This window comes from Pavona decussata, unplaced genomic scaffold, assembly GCF_977016875.1.
Source record: "Pavona decussata unplaced genomic scaffold, jaPavDecu1.1 SCAFFOLD_96, whole genome shotgun sequence".
In the NCBI taxonomy this organism is placed as follows: Eukaryota; Metazoa; Cnidaria; class Anthozoa; order Scleractinia; family Agariciidae; genus Pavona; species Pavona decussata.
In genome coordinates, this window is record NW_028145513.1 from 2,106,791 (window position 1) to 2,112,500 (window position 5,710).

Consider the following 5,710-nt stretch of genomic DNA (forward strand, 5'->3'; position numbering starts at 1 on the left):
CATTGATCTCATGGTACGAGCTTCAAATGTCCAAACTGACCTATCTGGCAAGCCTCTACCATTTTTTTCTGAAAGACCCTTAGTTAATGCTTTGGGGGTTAATGTGTTTGCACAATCCCCTAACTTGTATCGTCCCTTTACAAATCTCGTGTCGGGATCCTCGTCTATGGCAAGGTGAATTACCTTACCAAAAAGGTTCAAAATGTCACCAACAACACAAGCCGCCACGCTCTGCGATCAAACTACTGGTGTATGATTGCCCTCAACCCAGATGATATCGGCCAAGGGCCCGAGGAGATCATCGCTTAGGCCCGGGTTAAACGTCGTACTTCACATGAGCCGAACCTAATTACAGTTTAGGTCGACCGAAATTTATTAATTTCGCCCGGTTGAGTCAAACGTTGAGCTTTATTCAGCCGAACTTAACTGCAAGATCGAATAAAAAGCAAAGAGGTCAAGAAATACCTGTGAAGGATATAATAAAATTACAGAAAAACTTGAAAATATGCCACTTTTAGCAAAAAAGTATAATTATAATGAAGGCTTGTCAATTCGTCCAAATTTCTTTAATAAATTTTGCATGTTTAATGTTAATTTATCTCTTCAGATTAATTATCCAAAGGACAACGACGAAAAAATAAACGGTTATAAAATGAGTTAAAGAATGTTGATTGTTGAGTATCCAGCGATAAAACTTGTAGGTTAACGTTTTTTGTGTCTGTTTATGGTCTGTTTTGAATTAGGCGAAAACCGTTGGAATTCGAAGTTGCATCATTCTTCAGGTTTTCTGCATGACTGATTTTATGCCAAGGGTTTTCAGCCACTCGCGAGCCCTGTTATATTCAGAAATACATTAACGTAATTCATGCATTGGGTTCGGCTCATGTGAAGATCGGCGTTTGACTCAAAGTCGATCTTCAGCCGTTCTTCACGCCTAAACCAGGCGTGAAGAACGGCTCAGCCGATCCAAATTAAATTACCCGAGCTTAACTGGGTCAAACGCCGAGCTTCACATGAACTTAACTCATGTTAATTGGTTGAATTGAGTTCGGCTCATGTGAAGTACGGCGTTCAACCCACGCCTAACCTAACAGAAACAGACCGCGAAGTGGTTCACCAAAAACTAACAAAAGAACTTAAAGGTAAGAAAATTAAACGTCAGATGCAGCTACTTTCGATGTATTTATCAAAAGCCAGGCCAACTTATTTCACAAAACACAATCATCTCTTGGTTTTGAAAAGGCAAACTAACTACACACGATCATACCGTATTACTTGATATTTTCATAGAGAAAGCATCAGAGTTGTACAACGCTATAGTGCAGCTGAAAGAATCCCAGAATTAAAGTGGGCATAACGGGAAAACAATCGACCAAGTCAGCCGTTGCAAACAACAACGCCACCTCAAAAACATAAGGTACGCAATCAATGCTTCTGCTTTGCACAGGACGATTGAAATGCCGGGTTTAAGTACTTAAAAAACACACAAAGGCAACTGACAAGTTTTTTATTGAGCGAACAACACACAAACTCATTCAAGCTTAAGTTAAATTAAGCAAATGGCAAATCGCTAAAAGAAGATAAAAAGTGCTCATACAACAAAACCATTATTTTTGCAGAGAGAAAGCAGAATGTGCCCTCTGGTTTGCCGAGACTTATGGCCTCACACCACAGTCTCTTTTGCTGACAGACAAGACTGGCAACAGTTTCAACTTAAACCTACACTCCTGTCATTCTCAAGGTAACACAACTCATCCAGTGATAGCAAGTATAATTGTCATTTATATCCAATCTTATCATGGTTTGCTGCATTAGTGAGGATTTTTACAGTTAATGACTTGGGTCTTTTTTATTTTAATTTATATCCAGAAAGCACCACAACTGTCTCAGATAATACTACAGAAGTGGAGCAGCAAGAGAGCACAAGTAAAAATAATTGTAATGCAGCAATGTTATCAAAAATCCTTAACAATCACACTATTCAAACTATCACCAATAGACGATATTCGTATTCCCCGATGACCCTGGGACGAGTGAGCCCTTTCGCATGGATGCGAGGCTAATGCGGGGAAAGTTGCCGCGAAAATACAAAAAAGTTATGGAAAATTATGGCTGGTTTGGTGGAAAAGGAAGTAAATTTTAAAAACTGGAAGGTTCCAGAGCTTAAAAAATACCTGCAGGCTCGAGGAATATCTGTCTCCAACAAAAAAAAGGAAGAATTAGTCGAACTGGCGGAAAAAGCTCACGAACTTGCTCTCGAATTGACGGACGGCAATGAATCCATAAGTGATGTTGCGAATGCGAAGTTGGTCACAAAAGATGGTACAATCCCGAATCCTTTTAACCTCCATTCTGACTGGAGCACTGATTTTTCAGATGCCCCAAATTTTGCCTGGGGAGATTTATACTGCTATTTGATAAACAAGAAGGGATATGACCAAGGATCCCTGAAGGCGTACAAGTCTCTTGAGGGGTACCGGTTACACTGGGATGGACATGTGTACAATCTACAAAGGAAAAAAAACATCTATTTTGAACACCACATCATAAAATTCTCTGTTAAACCTACGGAACGAGAGAAAACACCTTCAGGAAACAAACCGACGTATGATGGTTGGCTAATTATCCACAGTGGTGGTGTTGTTGTCTCTGCACACTGTCCTTGCATTGGCGGGTAAGTGCAACTGGTTTTCTTTACAAGCATGGGATTGATTTTTTTTATACTCTTTGTATTTCATCTTTTAACAACTTGCACCCTCTTTCACTTAACAGCTCTGATGGGGCTTGCCGTCACATAGGTGCGGCACTCATCGAACTTGAAGACACTCTTCGACAAAACGAAGTGGTCACTTGCACTGGCGAAAAATGCGTATGGAAAAGAAGAAAGAGGACACACAATGAAGCTGTAATTTAGAGGACATGACCTTTACGAAACCTGAAATCGGTAAGAAAAAGAAAAAGGCAGTGAAGCCTTCAACCAGGAATTACAATCCACGCCCAAAGACAGCTGTAAACAATGAGAATCTACTTGAACAGTTCAGAGGATTGCTTATTAACAAAGTTCCTTCAGCAACAGGCCATCATTTATTACCTGATCCTGGATTAAATGAAGCAACTGAGGCCACTGAAGAAATTACGGAACAAAATAATGCAAGTGACCCACCTTTGACAAGTGATAATCCATCTATCCAAGAACAACCATTTCACTTGGGATGTACATCTCCTTTCAGAAACCACCCCTCAAGTGTTGATGAAATTAAGCAAAAGGAACAAGGAAATAAAGAGAAAACTAAACTTCACTGAAGATGAAATAAGCTTTATTGAAAAGAAAACAAAGCTTCAAAGTCAAGAATCTGACTGGTTTTTGTACAGAAAAGGCAGAGTAACAGCATCTAAATGTAAAAGGGTGGCAAGCCTAAAGCCAACTACTTCCCCATCAAAAAACAATGAAGGAGTTATTGGTGAACAATACCCCCCAATCCAGTGCAATGCTACAAGGACTACAAAATGAAGATAGCATTGCAGAAGCATTTATAAACAAGCTGAACAGTGAGGGGAAAAAAGAAGTCTCTATTAAAAGGGATATGACCAAGAATCCCTGAAGGCGTCATACGTACTGGAATGAACTGGCGAGTGCGTGCCGACACAGCTAAATAATTGATTAAGCATGCTTGAATCATCATCTTATAAAAGGAGCGTTAGTCAGTGTTTCATGTACCTGACGCGAGAGGCTTGTCGGGATGAAAGTGTAGTTTTTTTCTTTATTTTCTATATACTACACTCTACTTTTATGTATCGAGCACTATAATACGGAAAATTCAAAACACAGTCTTCCTAATTCGCTCCAAGATAAAAGCACTCTACAATAAGCCGTAATGGAAAAATTCAACATTGGATACTCTACAAAGAATATTCCTCTACCATTGTAGAACGACTTCTTGCAACGCCTAATTGAAAAAAAAAAACAGAGCAGTTTCTTCGTCGAATGCGCTGGAAAGCTTACCTCTTTCTCAACCCTGACACGTCCAACTTCTCCCAAGACACATACGGCTTTAAGTCGACCAAGAACCCCCATCTGATCAATGAGGTAAAGGAATTTGAAGACGACATGCTAAAGCTGGTACAATCGACGAAATTCAAACAAGTAAACAACTCTTCTCAACAGCCTCAAGGACGACACTGAGCGCATTAAAAAGGATCCCAAGTTACTCATCGCTGCTGATAAAACAACGAACTTTTACAAACTGGAACCCTACTAGAACAAAACATCACAAAGTCCTACAAAAAGATGCATCCTGATACCATACGAGACATCCATACAAGATGAAAAAATTTGTGGATCAACCCTCCGGGGGATGAAGTTGATGATGACCAGGAAATGACTGTAGCCAAAACGGATGAACTGGAGTTAGAAGATGAGGGCAAGCGTTCAGTACCATCTAGTGAGGGGGGAATCGAAATGGTACATTGAGAGGAATGGTTCTCCAATTCATATAAGAAAGCTTTGAAGCTCCTGATCCCAAAAGAGTTTATCTCAAAAGAAAGGAGCTGTGGACATTGGGTAACTGCTTCGCTACATGCATCTCTGGTACCCATCGAATGCTATTCAGATCAGGGACGCGACAATTTAAGACAAAGACAGCTTCTTCATTCTCGATGTTGTAAATGTAGATACAGGAATAATCTAGAGAGACGTAGAAAGAGACGTAGAAAGCAACAAGTATGGTTTTGTGAGTACCATTCTTGTCTCCCGATGGTTACCAGTCAGTAAAGTACTAATGGAAGTGGTGCTTGACAGCAATGGGGATGGAATAGTCAAGTTACCTGAAAAAAACCAACTAGACCTGGAGACTGTACTTGTAAATAACACCTGTAGTGAGGCAGGCATTGACGAGATTATTAAATGTGACACTCCACGGAACAAAGGTGATAGCACGCTCACAACAAGCTTCCACTTCAAAACAAAAAAATTTGATTTTAGCATGCTTAGAGCGTGTTTAGAATCTTGCCTCATAAGTGAATCTTTTGTTTGACAGAACACGGTAATAAAAATAAAAGCATGGTCTACCGAACAAAGAGTGATCCATCAAACAGGGTTGTTCTGAAAACCACTTTTGTGAGAACGCACCCGTTCAAAGATTATGATGATGATGATGATGATTATTAAAAAGTGTATTACACTTCAAAGCAAAAGCTGTGTGCAAAACACACACAAAGCAGCAAACATTTGGAGAACCTTTTCAAGACATGCTGAAAACTTGCCATTCCATATTCCCCAGAAAAACCGAAAACTTTGTGCTATGGATTATTACATCCATCCTTCTTTACTTTTGGTTTACATGATTTACTAACGACCTAAAAAATATATTTCCTTCATTGGGTATTGTCGAGTGCATTTGAACATGTATCAGAAGCTCCAGTAAAAATATGAACATAAAAAGAACCAGAAACATTCTTTGCTCCGTCGCTTCAAACCAAAATTAATTTCAGAGTTTTCTTTCACTTGGAAGGGCCTTCAAATCCCACAGCATGCTGGAAAGTTGAGGCAATTGTTGAGCGTGTTTGTTTTCCATGAAATGAAACTTGATCCACATTGTTCTGGTTACCTAGCACGTGACATAGATATGTCCATGGTAAGAATTTCGGGTGTGTTTCCTCACTGTTAATAAGTCAAAACAGCAAGGTTCCTAATCAGAGCTTCTAATTAAAG

The 5,710-nt window shown here is 39.6% G+C and overlaps 1 pseudogene; it reads left to right on the forward strand.

Annotated features, from left to right (window-relative positions):
• The first annotated feature begins 2,108 nt into the window (after positions 1-2,108).
• Positions 2,109-5,710, forward strand: part of LOC146472901 (uncharacterized) — a 4,681-nt pseudogene continuing 1,079 nt past the window's right edge.